This window comes from Cervus canadensis, chromosome 11, assembly GCF_019320065.1.
Source record: "Cervus canadensis isolate Bull #8, Minnesota chromosome 11, ASM1932006v1, whole genome shotgun sequence".
Lineage (NCBI taxonomy): Eukaryota > Metazoa > Chordata > Mammalia > Artiodactyla > Cervidae > Cervus > Cervus canadensis.
The window spans coordinates 14,969,882-14,997,542 of record NC_057396.1 but is presented as its reverse complement, the minus strand read 5'-3'; the positions used below and the strand labels follow the sequence as shown (position 1 = coordinate 14,997,542).

General features: G+C 39.8%; 1 long non-coding RNA gene across 1 annotated transcript; it reads right to left on the bottom strand.

Annotated features, from left to right (window-relative positions):
* Positions 1-588: 588 nt before the first annotated feature.
* LOC122450473 lies at positions 589-22,121 on the bottom strand. The gene is made up of 3 exons (XR_006272127.1): positions 21,956-22,121; positions 8,594-8,598; positions 589-599 (listed from the first exon to the last, which is right to left on the bottom strand). It is a non-coding gene; the product is annotated as an uncharacterized LOC122450473 (long non-coding RNA).
* Between the last annotated feature and the right edge of the window lie 5,540 nt (positions 22,122-27,661).

Here is a 27,661-nt window from a genome sequence, read left to right as displayed (position 1 = left end):
GAACTTCAGCCTCAGCATCAGTCTTTCCAATGAGTATTCAGAGTTGATTTCCTTTAGGATTGACTGGTTTGATCTCCTTGCAGTCCAAGGGACGAGAGTCTTTTCCAGCACCATAATTTGAAAGCCAATTCTTTGGCCGCTCAGCCTTCTTTATGGTCCAACTCTCATATCCGTACACAACTACTGGAAAGCCATAGCTTTGACTATATGGACCTTTGTCAGCAAAATGGTATCTCTGTTTTTTAATGTGCTGTCTGCATTTGTCATAGCTTTTCTTCCAAGGAGCAAGTGTCTTTTAATTTCATGGCTGCAGTCACCATCCATAGTGATTTTGGAGCCCAAGAAAATAAAATCTGCCACCGTTTTCACTTTTCCCCCATCTATTTGCCATGAAGTGATGGGTCTGGATGCCATGATCTTAGTTTTTTGAATATTGAGCTTTAAGCCAGGTTTTTCACTCTCCTCTTTCACCCTTATCAAGAGCTCTTGATGTCTGTAGGGAGTAAATTATCCTACCCTGCTCTTTTTTTACCTATTGCCCTTAATCCTGGTGTTCCTCCTTGCTTGCTCCCTTTGGAAAGGGGCAGAGGAGTTCCAGTCTAGGCATCTCAAATTAAAATTCAGAATTCAGGGTTCCAAAGGAGCAATGGTATGAATGACATTCAGAAACTAAATAATAATACTGCAAGGCTGTGCCTATAAGCAGGGGCTTCTCCGGTGGCTCAGCGGTAAAGAATCACCTGTAGTACAGGAGCCTCAGGAGACACGGGTTCGATCCCTGGGTTGGGAAGATCCCCTGGGGGAGGGCATGGCCACTGACTCCAGTATTCTTGCCTGGAGAATTCCATGGACAGAGGAGCCTGGTAGTCTACAGTCCATGGGGTCGCAAAGAGTCAGACACGACTGAAGTGACTTCACACACACACAAGGCTGTGCCTCCTGTTTAAGTAAGTTGTGAAGACTGTCACTTTAACTAACCTGCATTAATGCCACTTTCATGGAAGATGTGTTATCAAATATCTGGCTTACACACAAGCTTTTGAAACACAACACATTATTAAGCTGAGAACTTCCTATAAATTCTTTCTCAGTCTATTAAAGCAATGTTGATTTTTCTATATATTTTTTGTAGATATTCATGTCATTAAAAAAAATCCTGATGAATAGTATAATAGAGTTTCTAGGTCTTTCTCTCGTGTTGTATAGAGGTAATGTGCAATTGGACTGTGGTAACACTGTCAGAAGAGAGGGCTTTGCTGGTACCATTTTCATTATTTGCCTTTTGAATTTAGAATCTCTTTTTTGGATGTGCTGTGCTCAGTCACGTCAGTCGTGTCTGACTCTTTGCAACCCAATAGACTGTAGCCCGCCAGGCTCCTCTGTCCATGGGATTCTCCAGGCAAGAATACTGCAGTGGGTTGCCATGACCTTCTCCAGGGGATCTTCCCGATCCAGGTTTCAAACCCGAGTTTCCTGCTCTTCTGCAGGCAGATTCTTTACCCACTAAGCCACCTGGGAAGTCCCTTTTGTGGATGAGCGCTTAACATTTCTTACCTTTCTGATGTGTTTCAGAGTATTAGAATGTAATATCAGTATTTCCAACAGGTGGCGCTTTAACAATTAGAAAAAAGACCTGTGACATTAAACAATCTTTTGTAGCACGCCATCATGTTCTGTTAAATCAAAGTGTTTTAAAAGGATCTTGATGTCTGTCCTCAGCAAGGATTGCCTTTGATTAACAGTTGAAGAATGCACATCTCAGAAAAGTTGAAATATCCTTCATGGGTCACATATTTTGGTGGCTAAAGTGAAAACAGGTTCCTTTCAGTTTCACTGAAATTCTTACTACTTGAAATAGGGAATACTGAGGGGGCTGTTTGTGGTTCCCGTGGAACTGCTGAGCCAGTGAATGTGAATGCATCTCAAATGGGAGGAACCAGAGAGATTTTCCTCTAAAAACTAGCCTGATGGTGCAGTTTTCTATGTGGCTCTGGAGCCTGCCCTTTTAAGAAGCTGTCAACATGCATTTCTGTGAGGTCTTCTGTATGCCTAGTCACGATTCTTTTTTCTGTCATTATTATGGTGATGTACCATTTTCATCCACATTTAATCACTTAGTATCTGGACACATCTTCAGCCCTCAAAAGAGACCAATAAATCAGAGAAATTCAGCAGATAGCCACTTAGCTTATTAAAAGGCAAGAGATTTATGAGGAAATTGGGTAATGCTAGACATGCAGTTCTTCAATAGTATTTTTATAAAGGGTGTTTTGAAAAATCTCACAATATATATGTGGTATATCAGAGGAATAAAGCCTCTTTAGCAAAATTTTACCTGTAGAATTTTTTGTCCCAAAGTTTCTTCATGCACTTTATTCTTGGTTTAAACATTGCCCTCTTTTAGCAATTTTAAAGCGCAGACACTTTAGAAAAGAAAATTGGGAAGAGAAATGATACCAATAAAAAGCACAGGCCATTTGAATAATTATTCGTTCCAACTACCATAACAAGCATGCAGATCGTACCCCAATAATCATCATTCAATCAGTTATTCTTCATAGCTTGCCCAGTGAGGAGGCTGGACTCTACACACCAAGTGAGATGTAGAGGATTTGCAGTGCAATAACAGGATCCTGGAGTCCCACTTTCCATGACCTCAGAAGTTGCTTTCCTTCTGTTGTTGATGGTGCTTTTCCATTTTTGCCTGAGTGTTTCACATTCTTTCAGATTCATATTCTGACTTTGGCCTTGTGGACCTTATCCCCACCTTGGTCTTGATAAAAGCCTACTAGTTCAGTGCATATACTTGCGGTGCAGGAGACCAGACCAGTGCATCTGACTGCAAAGAATCTGCCTGCAGTGCAGGACACCCGGGTTTGATCCCTGGGTCGGGAAGATCCCCTGGAGAAAGGCATGGCAAACCACTCCAGTATTCTTGCCTGGAGAATTCCATGGACAGAGGAGCCTGGCGGGCTACAGTCCATAGGCTGCAAAGAGTCAGACCTGACTGAACAACTAACACTCCCATTTTCACACCCAATTCACAGTCCAGTGCATCACCTTTACATGAACACACACACACACACACACACACCGCTGTCACCACCATCATCACCATCACCAACTCCTTCGCATTCCCCTGCCCCCTGTCTCCCATCCTACCCCCATCTTATTAATATTTTTCCAGAAATTGCAGTTGTTGATAAGATTGATTGCAACTGTTTAAGGAAATATACCCTTACCCCTGACACATATCTAGAGCCATTCCTGTAAAAGTTCATTTTCTTTGGCGAGTTGTTGGGTTAAGTGTACGGACATACCTCGTTTAACAGTGTTTTGCTGATAAGCACTATTTTTACAAATTGAAGTTTTGTGGAAACCCTGAATTGAGGAAGTCTGTCAGCACCATTTTTTCCAACAACATTTGCTCACTTCATGACTGTGTCACATTTTGGTAATTCTTGCAATATTTCACACTTTTTCATTATTATATATTTGTCATGGTGATCTGTGATCAGTCATCTTTGGTATTACCATTAGAATTTTTCAGGAGCCACAAACTGTGCCCATATAAGACAGGTAATTGGGTAAATGTTGTGAGTGTTTTGACTCTTTCACCAACCAGCCAGTCCCTTGTCCCTCTCCCTCAGCCTCACTATTCTCTGAGACACAATATTGAAATTTGGCCTGTTAATAACTCTGCAGTGGCCTCTAAGTGTTCAAGTGAAAGGAAGAGTCACGTGTCTCTCACTTTAAATCAAAAGCTAGAAATGATTAAGCTTAGTGAGGAAAGCATGTTGAAAGCAGGAAAAAAACTAGGCTTCTTGTGCCATGTAGCTAAGCTGTGAATACGAAGGAAAAGTTCTTGAAGGAAATTATAAGTACTACACCAGTGAACACATGAGTGATTAAAAAAAAAAGTGAAACAGCGTTATTACTGATATGCAGAAAATGTTGGTGGTCTGGATAGAACATCAAACTAGTCACAACATTCCCTTAAATCAAAGCCCAGTCCAGGGCAAGGTCCTACTCTTTTCCATTCTATGAAGGCTGAGATAGGTCAGAAAGCTGCAGAAGAAAAGTGTGAAGTTGGCAGAGGTTGTTCCTGAGGTTTAAGGTACAACATCATCCCCATAACGTGAAAGTGCAAGATGAATCAGTAAGTACTGATATATATAGGAGCTGCACAGTTATCTAAAGGACCTAGCTAAGGTAATTAATACTGTGGTTCCTCTAAGCAGATTTCCAGTGTAGATGAAAGAGCCTTCTACTGGAAGAAGATAGATGCCTGCTAGGACTTTCATAGCTAAAGAGGAGAAGTCATTGCCTGGCTTCAAATCTTCAAAGGGCAGGCTGATTCTTTTTTTAGGGGTCTTTTTGAAACAAGATCTACTGTGAGTAAAATGCTATCAAACAGCATTGCAAGTTGTAGAGAAACTGTTCATGAAAGTAAGAGTCAGCTTATGCAGCAAACCTCATTGTTGCCTTATATTAAGAAACTGTCATAGCTACCTCAACTTTCAGCCAACGCTACCCTAATCAGTTGGCAGCCATCAGCGCTAAATAGGCAAGACTCTCCATCTGCAAAAGGATTAAGACTTGTTGAAGGTTTGGATGAAGGTTAGCACTTTTTGGTAGTATTTTACAATTCAGCTATACATATTGTTTTTTTAAACATAATACTTTTGCACACTTAGTAATTACACACTTAATAGAATGCACACAAATTTTATGTGCAGTGGGAAACCAAAAAAAAAAAAAATCATGACTTTAAAAAATTTTTATTTTTAATTTGAGGATAATTACTTTACAATATTGGGATTGTTTCTGCCATACATCGACGTGAATCAGCCATAGGTTTACACATATACTCCTCCTCCTGAACTGCCCATACCTTCCTCCCCATTCCACCACTCTAAGTTGTCACAGAGTACAGAGTACCAGCTTTAGGTTCCCTGCATCATACAGCAAATTCCCACTGGTTATCTATTTTACATATGGTAATGTATATGTTTCAATGTTACTTTCTCAAGTCATCCCACCTTTTCCCTCCCCTCTGTGACTGTAAGTCTGTTCTTCATGTTTATGTCTGCTTTGCTGCCCTGCAAGTAAGATCATCAGTACTATCTTTCTAAATTGCATATATATGTGTTGATATATGGTATTTGTCTTTCTATTTCAGACTTACTTCACTCTGTATAATAAGCTCTAGGTTCATCCACCTCCTTAGAACTGATTCAAATGTGTCCCTTTTTATGGCTGAGTAATATTCCATTGTGTATATGTACAATTTCTTTATCCATTCATCTGTTGATGGACATCTAAGTTGCTTTCACGTCCTAGCAATTGTAAGTAGTGCTGCAATGAACATTGGAGTACAAGTGTCTTTCTCAATTATGGTTTCCTGAGGTTATATGCCTTGTAGTGGGATTGTTGGGTCATATGATAGTTTTATTCCTAGTTTTTAAAGGGATATCCGTACTGTTGTCCATAGTGGCAGTTTCAATTTGCATTCTCACCAACAGTGCAAGAGGGTTCCCTTTTCTCCACACCATCTCCAGCATTTATTGTTTGTATTTATGTTATGTATTGTTTGTATTGTATTTATGTACTGTTCATTTATTTATTGTTTATTATTTGTTTGTAGAATTTTATTGTTTGTAGGCCATTCTGACTGGTGTGCCAACTTGCTTTATTGTGATATTTGCTCTATCGCAGTGGATGGGAATCAAACTCATAATATCTCAAAGGTAGGCCTATATATAGTGACTTTACTTGGACACAACTGGTGTGCAACATTTATTTAGTCTCCCATCAATTTAGAGCATTCAATAGGAGGGGGAGGGCTAAAGCTTGATCCCTGATCTGATAACTAAAGTGTGAGACATGTCAGAGCAGGGGGATTTAGCTTAGTTGGGAATCAAATTTAGCTGATGAGCACAGTGTACTCTCTTGAGAACTCTTTGGACGTGATGTAGAAACATGGTTCAAGTTCACATCTCCTTGTGGAGAGCAGTGCAGAAAGACACTGTGTGCCCAGTTGCTCAGTCATGTCCAATTCTGTGACTGTATGGACTGTAGCCTGCCAGGCTTCTCGCAAGAGGACTTTCAGTTCAATCAGTTCAGTTGCTCAGTCGTGTCCGACTCTGCGACCCTATGGACTGCAGCACACCAGGCTTCCCTGTCCATCACCAGCTCCCAGAGCTTGCTCAAACTCATGTTCATTTAGTCAGTGACACCATCCAACCAGCTCATCCTCTATTTTCCCCTTCTCCTCCTGCCTTCAATCTTTCCCAGCATAAGGGTCTTTTCCAATGAGTCAGTTCTTGACTAAAATAGTGGAGCTTCAGCTTCAGCATCAGTCCTTCCAATGAATATTCAGGACTGATTTCCTTTAGGATGGACTGGTTGGATCTCCTTGACTCTCAAGAGTCCTCTCCGACATCCCAGTTCAAAAGCATCAATTCTTCAGTGCTCAGCTTTCTTTATAGTCCAACTCTCACATCCACACATGACTACTGGAAACACCATAGCTTTGACTAGACAGACCTTTGTTGGCAAAGTAATGTCTCTGCTTTTTAATATGTTTTCTAGGTTGGTCATAGCTTTTCCTCCAAGGAGCAAGCGTCTTTTAATTTCATGGCTGCACTCACCATCTGCAGTGATTTTGGAGCCCTAAAAAATAGAGTCTGTAACTGTTTTCACTGTTTCCCCATCTATTTTCCATGAAGTGATGGGGCTGGATGCCATGATCATAGTTTTTTGAATGTTGAGTGTTAAGCCAGCTTTTTCACTCTCCTCTTTCACTTTCACCGAGAGGCTCTTTAGTTCCTCTTCACTTTCTGCCATAAGGGTGGTGTCATCTGCATATCTGAGGTTAGTTGTTCAAGCTGGATTTAGAAAAGGCAGAGGAACCAGAGATCAGATTGCCAACATCCACTGGATCATAGAAAAAGCAAGAGAATTCCAGGAAAACATCTACTTCTGCTTCATTGACTATGCTAAAGCCTTTGACTATGTGGATCCCAACAAAATGTGGAAAATTCTTAAAGGAATGGGAATACCAGATCACCTAACCTGCCTCCTGAGAAATCTGTATGCAGGTCCAGAAGCAACAGTTAGAACTGGACATGGACCAACGGACTGGTTCCAAATTGGTAAAGGAGTATGTCAAGGCTGTATATTGTCACCCTGTTTATTTAACTTATATGTAGAGTACATCATGTGAAATGCCAGGCTGGATAAAGCACAAGCTGGAATCAAGATTTCCAGGAGAAATATCAATAACATCAGTAGGACTCTAGGCTAGGCCTAAAGACTCTGTCTGGGAGATCTATTCCTCAAGAGTAGGGAACTCTCAAATTTCCTGGACTTCAGCAACTACAGGCTGGCTAATCCTTTAGAAAAAGGCTGGTTAGATAATGGGAGGACATTCATATGGATCCCCCAGACAGGGATGCAGGGGGCAGGGAGAAGAATCTGGGGAAGATGCGAGTCCTAGGCCTCTAGTAGTAGGATGAGCTCAAGAAAGGTAACTCAATTTGGCTTCCAAATGGGCCTGTGCTCTTAGAATATTCTTTAACCTTCTCACATGGACATTTCTCCAGCTGACTATTCTGCCACTGAGCTCAGTAAGTTTAACTGAAGCACATGATAGTTTCTATCCCCTTCACTTTATCATCTGCTTTAGCTTTTAATATAGCGGGTGGAGAAATGCCCCTTTTAGAAGGTTAAAGGACATTCTAAGGCCTATTTGGGGACAAAGTTCTGTTAAAAGCAATACCTTTTATTTTGGTTATCCTTTAAATATTCTTAACTTGTTACTAATTTTGCTAGTTCAACATGCTGGATACTGCAGCTGGGAATGAATCATGTGTTTTCAACTGAGTGAGACAGAAGAGAAGTACTATAGGTACTCTGAGAAGGGAGAAAATCCTGTGGACTCCATCTCCCAGGAAGGAGGAGACAGGCTTCAGGTGAAGCTTGGACAATGAAGTAAGTGTTAAGCACACAAAGAAGAAGTGGAAAAAGGACTTGAACCTAATTATAATAAATAATTATTATTTAGATACGTGGAGAATTGTGAGCTTTAAGCATTGACACTCAAGAACAAGTATTTGACAATACTTGATTTGGTAGCATTCAAACCTGCCAAAGAGTGTTTTTGTCCTTGGGAATTTGAAAATAAGTTCTGAGCTTCCCATTTTGGCTGCTTCCCAGAGATAGGCTTGCTATTCATGGAACTATTGGTAGTCCTAGCCAGAATAGTTAATGTCCAGTTACATTAAACCCTGAGAGAGATGGAACTCTTTATCTACATTTTAAAAAACCATAAACAAAAAGCAAAAAACCAAAACACCCCTGGGTGAATTAGAGTTCACAAATAGATTGCAAACCTGACCAGAGATCTCTTCCAGAGGAAACCAGCAGCCTTGGCATAGTGATTGTGATCAAAGTAAGATACAGTCCTGGCTCTTCCTAATGCTGAGTGAGTCTCTGGCAAGTGATTTCATTTATATGTCTCAAGTGAGAAAATGCCCATCAAGTGCTGAGTACATGAGGCACTGCTCCTCTGGCAATGTTTGGGGTCCACTGACCCTGAGGGACATCAAGAACTGAAGAGTCTCTTGATGAAAGTGAAAGAGGAGAGTGAAAAAGCTGGCTTAAAACTCAACATTCAGAAAACTAAGATCATGGCATCTGGTCCCATCACTTCATGGCAAATAGATGGGAAAACGATGGAAACAGTGACGGACTTTACTTTTTGGGCTCCAAAATCACTGCAGATGATGACTGCAGCTGTAAAATTAAAAGACACTTGCTCCATGGAGGAAAATCTATGACCAACCTATACAGCATCTTAAAAAGCAGAGACATTACTTTGCCAACAAAGGTCTGTCTAGTCAAAGCTATGGTTTTTCCAGTAGCCATGTGTGGATGTGAGAGCTGCACTATAAAGAAAGCTGAGTGCCAAAGAATTGATGCTTCTGAACTGTGGTGTTGGAGAAGACTCTTGAGAGTCCCTTGGACTGCAAGGAGTTCAAACCAGTCCATCCTAAAGGAAATCAGTCCTGAATACTCATTAGAAGGACTGATACTGAAGCTGAAACTCCAATACTGTGGCCACCTGATGTGGAGAACTGACTCATTGGAAGAGACCCTTATGCTGGGAAAGATTGAAGGCAGGAGGAGAAGGGGATGACAGAGGATGAGCTGTTTGGATGATATCATCGACTCAATGGACATGAATTTGAGCAAGCTCCAGGAGTTGGAGATGGACAGGGAAGCCTGGTGTGCTGCAGTCCATGGGGTCGCAGAGTCTGACAGGACTGAGCAACTGAACTGAACTGTTGCCTGAGGGTGCTGGCTCTGCCTACCTTGTTTTGCAATCACACTCTCTTCACACACTTTGGCTATTTCAAATTTCATAATCTCACTACCTTCTTTTTCATCTTGAGACATCCACCTGTTACTGCTGTTGACAGTGAAGGAGGAAGATCCAAAAATAAAGGAAGTGCAAAGAGACTTGTCATTATTAATGTCACAGATACAAATTGCTCTGTAAAATGGGGGCTCTGTAATACCACAATTATTTTATTAATGAATTAGTCTAGAACTCATAATCCTATTAACAAGATGTTCTCTTCTTAGGGGCTCTCCCCATTTCCTGAATTACCTGAAAACCCAAGGGGGCTTTAGCAAATCCAAATGGTTGAAGGGTATTTTCATCCAGCTTTTGTACCAGAAAGACTGAGTTTTCTCTGATTCATCAGCCTCTGTTGCTTCTTCTCCCCAACATATGGTTTAACAGTGAAGAAGTGGTCCTACAAAGTCTGACAGAAGATGACATTCTTTTCTGACTGAGGCCTTAACTGATCCAGCTGTGCACAAACTTGATGGAGAATGAATGAGCCAAGCTTGCTAAAGCTAATTAGGCATGTTGTGTCTTCATACTGAGCATTTGTGGGTTTTTTTTTTAATTGGAGGAAAATTGCTTTACAATGTTGTGTTGGATTCTGCTGTACAACATGAATCAGTCATAATTATATATATATTTATTATATATGTGTATATTATGTATGTATATGTATGTATATATATATCCACTCCCTCTTGAACCTCCTTTCCTTCTGCCCATCCACCCCTCTAGAATGGGTTCCCTGTGTTATATAGCAGCCTCCCACTCAGTTCAGTTCAGTCACTCGGTTGTGTCTGACTCTTTGTGACCCCATGGATGCAGCATGCCAGGTTTCCCTGTCCATCACCAACTCCCATAGCTTGCTCAAACTCATGTCCATTGAGTCGGTGATGCCATCCAACCAGCTCATCTTCTGTCATCCCCTTCTCCTCCTGCCTTCAGTCTTTCCCAGCATCAGAGTCTTTTCCAGTGAGTCAGTTCTTCACAACAGGTGGCCAGAGTATTGGAGCTTCAGCTTCAGCATCAGTCCTTCCAATGAATATTCAGGACTGATTTCCTTTAGGGTTGACTGGTTGGATCTCCTTGCAGTCCAAGGGACTCTCAAGGGTCTTCTCCAACACCACAGTTCAAAAACATCAATTCTGTAGCAGTCAGCTTTCTTTATGGTCCAACTCTCACATCCGTACATGACTACTGGAAAAAGCATAGCTTTGACTAGATGGCCCTTTGTCGGCAAAGTTTCTTTGTCTCTGGTTTTTAATATGTTGTCTAGGTTGGTCATAGTTTTTCTTCCAAGGAGCAAGCGTCTTTTAATTTCATGGCTGCACTCACCATCTACAGTGATTTTGGAGCCCAAGAAAATAAAGTCTGTCACTGTTTCCATCGTTTCCCCACCTATTTGACATGAAGTGATGGGACTTTGAGCCATGATTTTCATTTTTTGAATGTTGAGTTTTAAGCCAGATTTTTCACTCTCCTCTTTCACTTTCACCAATAGGCTCTTTAGTTCCTCTTTACTTTCTGCCATAAGGGTGGTGTCATCTGCATGTGTGAGGTTATTGATATTTCTCCCAGCAATCTTGATTCCAGATTGAGCTTCATCCAGCCCAGCATTTCTTATGATGTACTCTACATATAATTTAAATAAGCAGGATGACAATATACAGACTAGATGTACTCCTTTCCCAATTTGGAGCCAGTCCATTGTTCCAAGTCAAGTTCTAACTGTTGCTTCTTGACCTGCATACAGATTTCATAGGAGGCAGGTTAGGTAGTGTGTTATTTCTATCTCTTTAAGAACTTTTCACAGTTTGTTCTGATCCACACAGTCAAAGACGTTGGTGTAGTCAGTAAAGCAGAAGTTGATGCTTTTCTGGAACTCTCTTGCTCTTTCTATGATCCAGTGGATGTCGGCAATCTGATCTCTGGTTCCTCTGCCTTTCCTAAATCCAGCTTGAACATCTGGAAGTTCTTGGTTCAGTACTGTTGAAGCCTAGCTTGGAGAATTTTGAGCATTACTTTCCTAGTGTGTGAGTTGAGTGCAATTGTGTGTTAGTTTGAACATTCTTTGGCATTGTTTTTGTTTGGGATTGGAATAAAAACTAACCTTTTCCAATCCTGTGGCCACTGCTGAATTTTCCAAATTTGCTGGCATATTGAGCACAGCACTTTAACAGCATCATCTTTTAGGATTTGAACTAGCTTAGCTGGAATCCCATCACTTCCACTAGCTTTGTTCATAGTGATAGTTCGTAAGGCCCACTTGACTTCACATTCCAGGATATCTGGCTTTAGGTGAGTGATCACATGATTGTGGTTATCTGGGTCATTAAGATCTTTTTTGCATAGTTCTTCTGTGTATTCTTGCCACCTCTTCTTCATAACTTCTGCTTCTGTTAGGTCCATACCATTTCTGTCCATTATTGTGCCCATCTTTGCATGAAATGTTCCCTTGGTATCTCTAATTTTCTTGACGAGATCTCTAGCCTTTCCCATTCTATTGTTTTCCTCTATTTCTTTGCACTGATCACTTAGGAAGGCTTTCTTATCTCTCCTTGCTATTTTTTGAAAGTCTGCATTCAGATGGGTATATCTTTCCTTTTCTCCTTTGCCTTTCATTTTTACTTTTTCCTCAGCTATTTGTAAGGCCTCCTCAGACAATCATTTTGCCTTTTTATATTTCTTTTTCTTGGGGATGGTCTTGATCACCACCTCCTGTACAATGTCACAAACCTCCTTTCATAGTTCTCAGGCACTCTATCTATCTGTCTATCTCAGGCACTCTGTCTATCAAATCTAATTCCTTGAATCTATTTGTCACTTCCACTGTATAATCATAAGGGATTTGATTTAGGTCATACCTGAATGGCCTAGTGGTTTTCCCTGCTTTCTTCAATTTAAGTCTGAATTTTGCAGTATAAAGTTCATGATCTGAGCCACAGTCAGCTCCCAGTCTTTTTTTTGCTGAGTGTAGAGAACTTCTCCATCTTTGGCTGCAAAGAATATAATCAATCTGATTTCAGTATTGACCATGTGATGATGTCCATGTGTAGAGTCGTCTCTCGTGGTGTTGGAAGAGGGTGTTTGCTATGACCAGTGCGTTCTCTTGGCAAAACTCTGTTAGCCTTTGCTCTGCTTCATTTTGTACTCCAAGAGCAAACTTGCCTGTTATGCCAGGTATCTCTTGACTTCCTCCTTTTGCATTCCAGTCCCATATGACGAAAAGGATATCTTTTTTTGGTGTTAGTTCTAGAAGGTCTTGTAGGTCATTGTAGAACTGTTGCAGGCAGGGGGACCCCTTCCAGGGCCCGAAACTGGGCTCTTGTCTAACACTCGGAAATGAATTGTCCGAGGAGACACATGCTGACAAAGCAAGAGATTTTATTGGGAAAGGGCACCCGGGTGGAGAGCAGTAGGTAAGGGAACCCAGGAGAACTGCTCTGCCGCGTGGCTCACAGTCTTGGGTTTTATGGTGATGGGATTTGTTTCCGGGTAGTCTTTGGCCAATCATTCTAATTCAGAGTATTTCCTGGTGGCGCACGCATCGCTCAGCCAAGATGGATGCTAGCAAGAGGGATTCTGGGAAGTGGATAGACACGCGGTGTTTCCTTTTGACCTTTCCCGAACTCTTCTGGTTGGTGGTGGCTTATTAGTTCCGTGTTCCTTATCAGGATCTCCTGTCATAAAACAACTCATGCAAATGGTCACTATGGTGCCTGGCCAGGGTGGGCGGTTTCAGTCAGTGTGCTTCCCCTAAGAACTCCCCCCTGAGAGACTTCATACTCAAGATGCTTCTTGGGAATTGGGGCGGAGTCTCTTCTGTAACTTCTTCCTGCTGTGCCTGGGCGTAGGCCTGCCTAGCAGAGCAGAAGTCTCTCTATACCTGACCTAAGTTGGGGTGTTTTATATCTGAAACCAGCTTTTACTCTTGTAATAACAGCAACTTAGTTTGAAACTGTCAGTGCCTCTCAGAGGTAAAATAGACAGGGGCCAAACAGGTGACCTAGCAGGATGGTCATCACTGGTCCCCAGAAACAGGAGGCACTGCTGGGATGATTGGCTGGTGGTCAAGCAACAGAGCCGTGTTCTAAGAATCTTATGTTTAGTCTGAAGTTACCATCTTCCACCTGGGTGGGGGCTCTAGTTCTGTAGAAGAACTCAAAAGACATTGTTTTGAGAATGGTGGCATCTAAGCCTGACACGACTCAGAAAACTCAAGTGTTTAGCAATACAATGTCTAATCTGAAGTTACACCCATAGTAACACCTGGTTATTTCCCAGGATGTCTGAACCATAGCTGAGTACTCTATTTTGACTTTTAATTGTAACATTTTTCCTTAATAGCCAAAGCAGATGGCACCATTAATGATGTCAGTGTTTCTCTAGGTATGAGAAGATGCAAGAATTGGGACTCATAAAATCTCCTGAAAAGATCTAACTATCTGAAGGCCTGTTCTGCCAGTTTTCCCCAGAGCACGGAGCGCCTCATTCTTGATCGTCACCCTGAACTCCTTTCAGGGCCATTGAAAGTCAGCAGTTGCAGTGGCCATGATATAATCTCTGTAGATGTAGATGGCAAGTGTCAATCTTCAGTTGGCAGAGCCCCTTTTTGCTCATAAACTTGACCATGATTTTGAGGGGGGCATTTCATGACCATTTTATCCCACGGTGCTGAGAATGTCCGTTCTCTGGTTTGGCAAAGATTTTGTTGATAGGCCACTCAATGTGCTGTTACTGGACTAGGCCATAAAACAGTATCTAAAATTCTCTGGACCACCTGTCTTAGTAGCCTCTTGGTCCAGGAAAACATTCCCTCTTGTTGCTTTTTCTCATATCTAGAGTTACACTGCCATCATCATCGATCTCATAGGGAACTATATATTATTTTATCAGAGGCCTCAGTCACACATTTGGCACTGTAAGAAATAGCAATTTTGTAAAACAGGTGAAATACAAAGAACATAGCCAGCAGTACTAGTAAAGTCACAAGTAAGACTTAAGAGCTTCCATTAGATGTAGCCCAGTATATCCCAGATCGTCTGACTTAGTCTACTCTGTACGAATCTTTATCTTTCAGGGAAATTATACATTGGCACCACCATCTATAAGGCACATAGCCCAGTTTTCTAGTGTTACTAGACTGATTATCCTTAGCATGATTTAATTGTTTTCAACACAGAGGAGACTTTAAACCTAAATTACCATAGCCTGGTGTTATCTATATAAATCCATCTCATAATTGTGGGAGATTTCTTTTTCCTTTGTTGAAACTTTTTTGTTGCCCTGATTGAGGTTGAGGAATAGAAAAAGGCTCAAATTTATGGCCAGAGTCAGAGTAGGCAATATTAATTGGCCCAGTGAGGGGATCTCATCTGGTAGTATCACAGTGACCTGAATATGACTATAATTTTTTTTAAGTAAATTTCCCCAGGGCCAGCCAGTTAGAGTCTTGTAGTGGAGAAATTTACCAAGGTAACCCAGAACTAGATATAGGTAATTGGCCACAAACCCAACAATTGGATTGATTTTTAAAACTGGCATAGAATCAGGCCTATGATAGAAAAGCATTTGATTTATATGCAAAGGTCTAAGAAGTCAAGAAAACATTATAAATGATCATACGAAGCAGATCCAGCATCTTGGGCAAGCTGTCTACCTCTGATGTTGCTGTCTTCTCATCCTGGTGTAGTGTAGTTTCTCTTGTTTGAGCATCATTTTAAGGTGAGATCAGGTCAGCTGTCTTCTCTATAGACCAATCCAGTGTAGGGGCCTTTGGAAGTGGGAATTAATCTAAGAGTTAATTTCTCTTCAGTTTCATTGTGCATGAGCTAGTTAAGAGTACCTGATAAAAAGTCCTTCCATCCAGGTTGGAGACAGTCTCTTAAATTATGTCTTTTTCCAGTCCTGGTTGCAGGTCATGAGGCATCTGATCTTCGTCCAAAGATAGATTACTGAGACAAGCTTCAGAAACAAACTTTCACATTAATATCACATAACAGAATTGGTCATAGGCTTTTTATTTTGCTGAAACACTTATAGGATCTCAGACTGAACTTTTAATATAAAACAGGACTGGGAAACTCACACCAAAGGCTTATACAGATTTTGCCTAACAAATCTAGGTGAACTCTTTTCTTTTAAGGTCTCAAAAATTCCTTGAGATTTTTGTACCTGTTAGTGAGATAACCTTTTTAGCTCATTTGATAAACTTACTGGAAACTTAAGAGTTTTAAATTTCTGGAGGAGTCAGATAGAGAGAAAATATAATTGTTTTGTTTATAACGTGTAATTTTACCAAATTATTTTTATAATTAGTTTAAGAGGAAGGTTTTTTTCTATTCCCGGAAAACACACAATTTAAACCTGTAATTTCTCAGATAGAAACCATAAAAGTTATAAGCATATTCGCTGGTTCATTCAGTCCTTTGTTAACTTTTGTGAAGTCATCAGGTTTTTCATCAGAATACCAAGACATATCAAAATGTTAAGAACTCTATATACTTTCTAGGATATCTGTATTAGTAATTTTTCATACATTATAACATGAGCGGATTTATTACTCATTTGATAATCCTTTTCATGTAATTTAACCAACCAAATAAACAGTTTAATATCTCTCTTTGGGATGTTTCAGGGACCCTCTAAAACACCCCAAAGTTAGCTAGATGTCAAAGAAACTTCAAAAGAATTCGATTCAGGAAGTTTTATCGAAAAGATCAATTAAAAGCTTAGAACATTTGGTCAGATTCAGTCAATGTTGATGGGTGTATCATTTAGCTTGTTGATATGTCACAATGGGCGCAAATACCAAGGCTCAAGGTCTAGTGAAAGTCAGCTCCGCCATCTTGGACCTAATTAGCTGTAACCAGTTTTCTTATGACCGTGTCATTTTTAACAAAATCTATTTATTTAACTAATTATAATCTAATTTTAGAAAATCTTGATCATGCATAACTCTTTTTACTATTTTCTTTTTTTACTGAAAGCACACTTCCTGCTTTCCTTTAGCAACCAAGAGCTAACTTTTATATTAGCATTTTATAGATTGGTAAGCATAAATACCAGTGATAATTTTTAAAACCCTTGCTTTTTTTAAAACATTTTAGGATGGCATCAAACATTATTTATTTATAGTCCCAAATCTCTTTAGTTTTTCTGTAAAAGGAAATCAGTGTTTAGTAGTAAATGTTTCAAAATCTTATTTCATTTGGAAATGACCTAATGATTTAATAGACTTCCAATACTTAGTTTAGCACAACCCTTAGAAATTCAAGTTACGCCAATCTGGGGAGACTATTGTAGACAGATATTCTTAAAGAATAATTATTTTTAATAGAGTTTATATATAAACTCATATCTCATTTACATTTTTAAGAAGTTTTTTCACTCTAGGTAATTTCTTTGTTGACAAACTTGTAATAGGTATAATATTTAACTTATATTAAACCTAGGTACAATGAAAATATTCTACTTGATGTTAATTACTCTAAGACATGTCTATATTAGATAGGTCAACAAAAAACATTAATATCAAGTATTTAATACTGAATATTTCCCAGTTCACCTGAACCTGGAATTTATTGTTTAATTTAGAATTATTTGATTTGTAAGCACTTACCTTTTTTTAAGCCAATTAAATAGAGCTCATTTACAAATTAACCTAAAAAATATTACCCAGAGACAAAAACATACCAAGACATATTTAGACAGACACACTGTAAGATCTCGCTTCATTTTCTAAGTTTGGTCATGAATTAGATATTATAATATAAAATTTACTAGTTTTTAAAAAAAGCTGAAATAAATAACATTTTTAAAGGCTTTTTTCTTTTTCTTTTTCTCAGTCTCAGGAGTTAGAGATGGTCTAGATAAGTGTTCCTGAGAGCCCTGGTCTCAAGGCACAGGGAAAGAAAATCAAGCTCTAACAAAATGGTGGCAGGTCTAAATGGTAGCCAAACAAAGCAAACTGGCCGTCACAAATCACAACACAGAACAGAGTTAAAACACACACATGTAAACCTGGCAGTCCTCATCAGACACTCTCTTAAATACAAGAATACAGTCTCTCAGAAAACCTTTTATAGAGACACAAAACTTCAGATGTCTTCAAAGATTTCAAAAGGAGGAAAGGAAGCCAGGTTGAAAGAAGAAGGAGGAGGAGGCGGGAAAGGGGGGCAAAAGGGGTGGCCTTACAGACGTCTCCTGCCACCTGCAGACACCCAGGTGTTACGGGACTTTTCCCTGGGCTTCCAGAAAAGGGAGGACTGGAACTCGGCCCTACCAGAAACCAGACCAGAAAATTCGAGTTCTCTGCCAAGAGGAGGTGATCAGTCTCCAATCCTCAGCTCAAGCTGAGGCCCTTCGACCAGATTCCTGCGTCCAGGACCGGGGGACTAGAAAAACGGGAAGGATAGGAAGGGCTAAGGAGAGGAAAGAGAGAGGGAAGGGGAGGGAGGTCAATAAAGTCTCGTTTCTTACCGGTTGGGGCACTCTGGCCAGTTGTCCGCGTCAGGAGGAGACCAGGGACAAAAGGGTCCCAGTTGCGGCCGCTGGGTCTGGTCCATTGGCAGGCAAGCTGGCCCCTGAGTACCCCGAGTGGTCAGGATGTCAGTCTCAGCGAAGAAGATGTCCCTTCGTGGTCGCCATTTGTTGCAGGCAGGGGGACCCCTTCCAGGGCCCGAAACTGGGCTCTTGTCTAACACTCGGAAATGAATTGTCCGAGGAGACACATGCTGACAAAGCAAGAGATTTTATTGGGAAAGGGCACCCGGGTGGAGAGCAGTAGGTAAGGGATCCTAGGAGAACTGCTCTGCCGCGTGGCTCGCAGTCTTGGGTTTTATGGTGATGGGATTCGTTTCTGGGTAGTCTTTGGCCAATCATTCTAATTCAGAGTATTTCCTGGTGGCGCACGCATCGCTCAGCCAAGATGGATGCTAGCAAGAGGGATTCTGGGAAGTGGATAGACACGCGGTGTTTCCTTTTGACCGAACTCTTCCGGTTGGTGGTGGCTTATTAGTTCCGTGTTCCTTATCAGGATCTCCTGTCATAAAACAACTCATGCAAATGGTTACTATGGTGCCTGGCCAGGGTGGGCGGTTTCAGTCAGTGTGCTTCCCCTAACAGAACCATTCAACTTCATCTTCTTCAGTGTTATTTGTTGGGGCATAGGTTTGATTACAGTGATATCAAATGATTTGCCTTGGAAATGAACAGAGATCATTCTGTCATTTTTGAGATTGCACCTAAGTACTGCAGTTCAGACTCTTTTGTTCACTGTGAGAGTTACTCCATTTCTTCTATGGGATTCTTGCCCACAATAGTAGACATAATGGTCATCTGGATTAAATTTGCCCATTTCGGTCCATTTTAGTTCACTGATTCCTAAAATGTCAATGTTCACTCTTGCCATCCCCTGTTTGAGCACTTCCAATTTACCTTGATTCATGGACCTAATCTTCCAGGTTCCTATGCAGTATTGTTCTCTACAGCATCAGACTTTACTTCTGTCACCAGTCTCATCCACAACTGGGCATTGTTTTCTCTTTGGCCCCATCTCTTCATTCTTTCTGGAGTTATTTCTCCACTCTTCCCCAGTAGCATATTGGGCACCTACAGACCTGGGGAGTTCATCTTTCCATGTCATATCTTCTTATCTTATCATACTGCTCTTGGGGTTCTCAAGGCAAGAATATTGAAGTCGTTTGCCATTCCCTTATCCAATGGACCACATTTTGTCAGAACTCTCCACCGTGTCCCATCCATCTTGGGTTGCCCTACATGGCATGCCTCGTGATTTCATTGAGTTAGAGAAGGCTGTTGAGAGGTTAACAGGCATGAAGGCTAGAGGCCTCAAAGGGAGGATATAGACTGCAAGTGTCAGACATTTTTTATCTTTCTTAAGAGGCAGGAGGGAACAAACTACAAGCGTCAGGTTTTTTTTTCCCTTCTCTATGCAAATGTAAAAGGAGGTTTCTTTTAAAGTTCTACGTTGCCATGATGATACCTGGTTCCCCCTGAACTTAACTTTTCTCAAACCTTGAGCTAACCAATGTGTTTTTCTTATGGAAATGTTTTTCTGAAACTATGTTAATGAACTATGTGTTTATCCTAGACTCTGTCTTTCTTCAAGTCAGTTCCACCTAAGACTCAGAAGGACTTGACAAACCAGTATGTTTTACTCATGCAAATGTTCTCTTAAAATATGTTAATGAGTCTATGTCTGCTTGGAAACCTGCCTTTCTTCAAGATTCATGTCAGTCATTTTATGGCTGGGGACAACTCACCTTGTGCCAATGTCATCTCAAAATGTATGTTGTGGGTGAGGGGCCTGGTGCCAGTCTCTGAGTTTTGAGACATTGCTTTTCTCTAATTAGCAGACTGCTAGTAGCTATATAACATTCCAGCTAAAGACTAGCAGGGGGCCACTCTTTCTGCCCCCTTCTGATGTCTAAGTCAGAAGCTCTCTCTATCTCTTTTATGCTTTAATAAAACTTTGTTACACAAAAGCTCTGAGTGATCAAGCCTTGTCACTGGCCCTTGATTGAATTTCTCTCCTCCGGAGGCCAGGAACCCCAGTGTCTTTCATGGCTCAGCAACAATCTTTTACTGTGATCCTTGTGATCAGTTAGGTTAGTTTTCTATGACTGTGATTTTTCATTGTGTCTGTGATTGTGGTTTTCATTCTGTTCCTTGTGTTATATAGCAGCTTCCCACTAGCTATCTATTTTACATATTATAGTGTATATATGTCAATGCTACTTTCTCAATTTGTCCTGCTTGTACTCCCACTGTGTCTATAAGTTTGTTCTTACATCTGCATCTCCTTTCCTTCCCTGCAAATAGATCCATCAGTAATATTTTATAGATTCTGTATATGTGCATTAATATACAATATATGTTTTTCTCTTTCTGACTTACTTTACTCTGTAGAATAGGCTCTAACTTCATCCACTTCATTACAAAGGACTCAAATTCTTCCTTTTTATGGCTAATATTCCATTGTACATATGTGCCACATCTCTATCCATACATCTGTCAATGGATATCTAAATTGCCTCCATGTTCTATTTATTATTTACAGTACTACAGTGAATATTGGGGAACATGGTGGTTTTGAATTGTGGTTTTTCTCATGGTACATGTCCAGTAGTGGAATTCCTGGGTCATATGTTAGTTTTATTCCTAATTTTTAAGGAATCTCCATTCTGTCCTCCATAGTGGCCGTATCAGTTTGCATTCCCACCAAGAGTGCAGGAGGGTCCCATTTCTCCACATCCTCTCTAGCACTTATTGTTGGTAGGTTTTCTGATAGCCATTTTGATTGGTGTAAGGTAATACCTCATTGTAGTTTTAATTTTTATTCTAATAATGAGCAGTGTTGAGCACCTTTTCATGTGTTTATTGGTCGTGCTGGGTCTTTGTTGCTACATGTGGGTTTTCTCTAGTTGTGGCAAGTGGGGTCTACTGTGCAGTTGTGGTTTCTGCCCATTTTTTTGATTGGGTTGTTTGTTTTCCTTATACTGAGCTCTATGAGCTGGTTATGTATTTTGGAGAATAATCCTTTGTCAGTTGCTTCATTTGCAATTATTTTCTCCCATTCTCAGGGTTGTCTTTTCATCTTGTTTATAGTTTCCTTGTTTGTGAAAAAGCTTTTAGGTTTCATTAGGCCCCTTTTGTTTATTTTTGTTTCTATTTCCATTATTCTAAGAGGTGGATTAAAGAGGCTCTTGATGTGATTTATGTCAAAGAGTGTATTGCCTATGTTTAACTCTTAAGAGCTTTGTCATTTCTGGCCTTACATTTAAGTCTTTCATCCACTTTGAGTTTATTTTCATGTATGGTTAAGACATGTTCTAACTTCTTAATAGTTCATTCTTTTACATTGTTGTCTACATTTTCCTAGCACCATTTATTGAAGAGGCTGTCTTTTCTCCATTATATATTCTTGCCTCCTTTGTCAAGGATAAGGTGCCCATAAGGTGTGTGAGTTCATCTTGGGCTTTCTGTCTTGTTCCATTGGTCTATATTTCTAATTTTGTGCTAGCACCATATTATCCTGATGACTGTAGCTTTGTAGTATAATCTCAAGTCAGGAAGGTTCATTCCTCTAGTTCCATTTTTCTTTCTCAAGATTGCTTTGGCTATTTGGGCTCCTTTGTGTTTCCATAAAAACTGTAAAGTTTTTTTTCTAGTTCTGTGAAAAATGCCATAGGTAATTTAATATAGATTGCATTGAATCTTTAGATTGCTTTGGGTATTATAGTCATTTTCACAATATCAGTTCTTCCAGTCCAAGAACATGGCATATTTCTGCATCTGTTTGTGTCATCTTTGATTTCTTTCAGCTGTGTTTTATAGTTTTCTGCTTACAGGTCTTTTGTCTCTTTAGGTAGGTTTATTCCTAGGTATTTTACTGTATTTTTGTTACAATGGTGAATGGGATTATTTCCTTAATTTTTTTTCTGATGTTTTGTTGTTAGTATATAGGAATGCAAGGGATTTCTGTGTATTAATTTTGTATCCTGTGACTTTATCGACTATTTCAAACACTAAAGAATGATGGTGTTAAAGTGTTGCACACAATATTTCAACAAATTTGGAAAAGTCAGCAGTGGCCACAGAACTGGAAAAGGTCAGTTTTCATTCCAATTCCAAAGAAGGGTAATGCCAAAGAATGTTCAAACTATAGTGTAATTGTGCTCATTTCACACATTAGCAAGGTTATGCTCAAAATCCTTCAAGACAGGTTTCAGCAGTATGTGAACTGAGAAATTCCAGATGTACAAGGTGTATTTAGAAAAGGCAGAGGAACCAGAGATCAAATTGCCAACATTCGTTGGATCATATAGAAAACAAAGGAATTCCAGAAAAAGATCTACTTCTACTTCGTTGCCTATGTGAAAGCCTTCTGACTGTGGATCACAACAAACTGTGGAATATTCTTAATCTGATGGGAATTCCAGATCACCTTACCTGCCACCTGAGAAACTTGTTTGTGGGTCAAGAAGCAACAGTTAGCACTGAACATGGAACATTGAACTGGTTCAAAATTGGGAAAGGAGTACGTCAAGGCTGATGTTGTCACCTTGCTTATTTAACTTATATACAGAGTACATCATGTGAAATGCCAGGTTGAATGAATCACAAACTAGAATCAAGACTGTGGGGAGAAATATCAACAAACTCAGATATGCAGATGATACCACCATAATGGCAGAAAGTGAAGAGGAAATAAGGAACCTCTTGATGGGGTTAAAGAGAAGAGTGCAAAAGCTGGCCTAAAACTCAACATTCAAAAAAGTAAGGTCATGGCATCTGGTCCCATCACTTCATGGTAAATAAAGTGGGAAAAGTGGAAGCAGTTACAGATTTTATTTTTTTAGTCTCCAAAATCACTGTGGACTGTGACTGCAGCTATGAAATTAAAAGAGCTTTCTTATCAGGAGGAAAGCTATGATAAAATTAGACATCTTAGTAAAATGCAGAGATGTTACTCTGCTGACAAAGGTTCATATATTCAAAGCTATTATTTTTCTAGTAGGCACATACAGATGTGAGAGTTTGACCATAAAGAAGGATGAGCACCAAAAATTGGTTTTCAAATTGTGATGTTGGAGAAGACTCTTGAGAGTCTCTGGTCTGCACTGAGTCAAACCAGTTAATCCTAAAGGAAATTTACTCAGAATATTATTTGGAAGGGCTGATGCTGAAGCTGAAGCTCTAATATTTTGGCCACCTGTTGCGAAGAGCTGACTCATTGGAAAAGACGGTGGTGCTGGGGAAAATTGAAGGCAAAAGCAAAGTGGGCAGCAGATGATGAGATTGTTTGATATTGTCACCTACTCAATGTACATGAATTTGAGAAAATTCTGGGAGCTCATGAAGGATAGGGAAGCCTGTCCTGCTATAACCCATGGGGTCACAAAGAGTCAGATGTAACTTCTCAACTTCTCAACAACAACAACATTTTTCTGGTGGCATTTTTAGGGCTTTCTATGTAGAGTATTAAGGGCTTCCCTGGTGGCTCAGATGTTAAAGCATCTGCCTCCAATGCGGGAGACCCAGATTCGATCCCTGGGTCGGGAAGATCCTCTGGAGAAGGAAAAGGCAACCCACTCCAGTATTCTTGCCTGGAGAATCCCATGGACAGAGGAGCCGGGTAGGCTACAATCCATGGGGTCGCAAAGAGTTGGACACGACTGAGCAACTTCACTTCACTTCATGTAGAGTATCATGTCCTCTGCCAACAGTGAGAAATTTACTTCTATTTTCTAATCTAGATTCCTTTTATTTCTTTTTCTTTTCTGACTTACGTGGCTAGCACTTCCAAAACTATATTGAACAATAGTGGCAAGAGTGGGCACTCTGTCTTGTTCCTGATTCTGGTAGAATTGCTTTCAGTTTTTCCCTGTTGAGAATAATGTTTGCTGTGGGTTTTTCAAATATAGCCTGTATTATGTTGAGGTAGATTTCTTCTATGCCTACTTTCTGGACAGTTTTTTTTTTTTTTAATCATTAACGAGCATTGAATTTTGTCAAAAGCTTTCTCTGCATCTAGTGAGATCATCATATGGTTTTTTATTTTTCAATTTGTTAATATGGTGTATCACATTGATTGATTTGTGTATATTAAAGGATCCCTGAATCCCTGGGATAAATCCCACTTGATCATGGTGTATGATCCTTTGAATGTGTTATTGGATTCTATTTGCTAGAATTTTGCATCTTTGTTTAGCAATGATATTGGCCTGTAATTTTCTTTTTGTGTTATCTTTGTCTGGTTTTGGTATCAGGGTGATCATGGCCTTGTAGAATGAGTTTGGGTATGTTCCTCCATCTGCAATTTTCTGGAGGAGTTTGAGCAGGATAGGTGTTAGCTCTCTGCTATAAGTTTGATAGACTTCACCTGTAAAGCCATCTGGTCCTGGGCTTTTGTTTGTTGAAAGATTTTTGATCACAGCTTTGATTTGAGTGCTTCTGATTGGTCTGTTCATATTCTCTGTCTCTTCTTGCTTCACTCATGGTAAGTTGTAGTTTCCTAAGAATCTGTCCATTTCTTCCAGATTGTCCATTTTATTTGCATATAGTTGCTCATAGTAGTCTCTTATGATCCTTTGTATTTTTGCTTTGTCAGTTGTAATTTCTTTTTCATTTCTAATTTAATTGATTGAGTCTTCTCCTTCTTTTTCTTGATGAGTCTGGCTAATGGTTTGTCAACTTTGTTTATCTTCTCAAAGAACCAGCTTTTAATTTATTGATGTTTGATGTTTCATTCATTTCTTTTTGCTCTGATATTTATGATTTCTTTCCTTCTACTAATTTTGGGATTTTTGTTTTTCTTTTTCTAGTTGCTTTAAGTGTAAGGTTAGGTTGTTCATTTGATGTTTTTCTCATTTCTTGAGGTAAGCTTGAATTGCTATAAATTTCCCTTTTAGCACTGCATCCCATAGGTTTGGAGTTGTGTTTTCACTGTCATTTTTGTTTCTAGGTACTTTTTAAAATTTCAACTTGATTTCTTCAGCGACCTCTTGGTTATTTAGGAGCACATTGTTTATCCTCCATGTGCTTGTGTTTTTTATGGTGATTTTTAATAATTTATATCTAATCTTATATTGTTGTTATCAGAAAAATCACTGGATACAATTTCAATTTTATTAAATGTAACAAGACTTGATTTGTGACCCAAGACACAATCTATTCTGGAGAATGTTCCATGTGCATCTGGGGGGAAAAAAGTGTATTCTACTGTTTTTAGATGGAATGTCCTATAGCTATCAGTTAGGTCCATCTCATCCAATGTGTTATTTAAGGTTTGTGTTTTCTTATTAATTTTCTCTTTGGATGATCTGTCCATTGTTGTGAGTCTAGTGTTGAAGTCCCCCACTTCTATTGTGTTATTGTTGATTTCCCCTTTTATAGTTGTCAGAATTTGCCTTGTGTATAAAAGTGCTCCTATATTGGGTTCATATATATTTACAATTGTTATTTCTTCTTCTTGGATTGATCCTTTTATCATTATGTACTATCATTCTTTGTCTCTTGTAAAGGTCTTTATATTAAAGTCTTTTTAATCTGATATGAGCATTGCTACTTCTGCTTTTTTTGATTTCCATTTGCATGGAATATCTTTTCTTTATGCCCTCACTTTCAGTCATTATGTTTTCCTAGATCTGAAATGGGTCTCCTGTAGACAGCATATATAGGGGTCTTGTTTTTGTATCCATTCAGCCGGTCTGTGTCTTTAGCTTAGTGCATTTAATCTATTTGCATTTAATGTAATTATTGATATGTTTGCTTCTATTATCATTTATTTTATTGTTTTGGGTTTGTTTTGTAGGTGATTTATTTCTCTTGTTTCCTGTCTAGAGAAGTTCCTTTAGCACTTGTTGTAAAGGTGTTTTGGTGGTGCTGTATTCTCTTAACTTTTTTGCTTGTCTGTTAAGCTTTTGATTTAGCCTTCAAATCTGAATGAGTTCCTTGCTGGTAGAGTAATCTTGGTTGTAGCTTTTGTCCTTTTGTCATTTTAAGTATATCCTGCCATTCACTTCTGGCCTGCAGAGCTTCTGCTAAAGATCAGCTATTAATTTTATGGGGATTCCCTTTTATGTTATTTGTTGCTTTTCCCTTGCTGCTTTTAATACTTTTTGCTTATGTCTAATTTTTGTTAGTTTGATTAATATTTTCTTGACACATTTCTCTTTGTGTTTATCTTGTATGGGATTCTCCAGCTTCCTGGTCTTGACAGGTTATTTCCTTTCCCATACATGGAAGTTTTGGATTATAATCTCCTCAAACATTGTCTTATATACTTTCTTTTTCTCTTTTTCTCTGACACCTATGATTTGAATGTTGGTGCACTTAATGTCCCATAGGTCTCTGAGACTGACCTCATTACTTTTTATTCTTTTTCTTTATTGTGTTCTGCTTCAGTTATTTCCACTATTCTATCTTCCCGCTCACTTATTTGTTCTTCTGCCTCAGTTATTCTGCTATTAGTTCCCTCTAGTGTATATATATATATATATATTTTTTTTTTTTTTTATTTTGGCTATTGTGTTGTTCATTGCTGATTGTCTGTTCTTTATTTCTTCCAGGTCCTTGTTAAACATTTCTTGTATCTTCTCAATCCATGCCTCTATTCTATTTATCTGTGCCTCCATTTTATTTCTGAGACTTTGGATCATGTTTGCTATCATTACTCTGGATTCTTTTTCAGGTAGACTGGCTATTTCCTCTTCATTTGTTTGGGCTTATGGGTTTTTTTGTTTCTGTTTTTTTTTTTTTTTTTTAACCATTCTCCTTCATCTGCTGCATGTTTCTCTGTCTTTTCATTTTGTTTAATTTACTGTGTTGTCTCTGTTCCGCAGGCTGCAAAGCCATAGTTCCTCTTACTTGTGGAGTCTCCTCACAGTAGGGGAGATTGGACCTATGCCTTGTGAAGATTTCCTTGTGCAGGCATGGTGCCTCTGTTCAGGAGGGTGGAACTGGGTCTTGTGTCTCTGAAAGGCAATGCTGCACCTAGTTGTGGGTTTTGGGGGTGACTGTGAGCTTGGTATGGCTTTGGGAAGCCTGTCTCCTAATGAATGTGCCTGTTTACCTACTTGTTTGGTGTGTTGTGTGTGGCACTGGAGTCTGCTGGCTTTTGAGTGGGATTGGTCTTAGTGCCAGGCTGAACAGGATCCTAGAAAGGGTGGGCAGTGACCTGCTCCTGCCTACAGCTTGGCGGCCCACCGCTGGGGTTGGAGACTGCAGCTGCGGTGTGTCCCACATCTGGTTACACGGAGTTAGAAGGTCTCTGGGACAGTGACCTCTCGCCTCTCTGGAAGGCCCAGGCTTTCCCCTGGACTCCTTCAGTTGTGTTGTACTAGCCCCCTCAGACTGTCTTCACAGCCATTAACTCCAGTCCTCTCCCTGGAGTCTGCCCCTCAAACCCTGAGCCTCACTCAGCACCTAGTTCCCAGTCGCTGAGGTAGGCATGCAGAAAAACATCTCAGGCTGGGAAGTGCTGGTCTCTGTGCTGAATTCTCTCCTTTTTGCCTTCTGTGCACTTGTTGCTACACTCCCTTCTGGGGTTCTGAAGCTCCCCATATCCCTGCCCTTGAGGAAGTTTCCAAGTGTGCAGCAACTTTTCTTCCTTCACAGCTTCCTCCCCAAGGTTCAGATCCTATCCTGATTCCTTTGTCCATTTTTTTTTTTTCTTATTTCTTTTGCCTTACTCTGCTTTGCGGAGATTAGCTTGCCTTT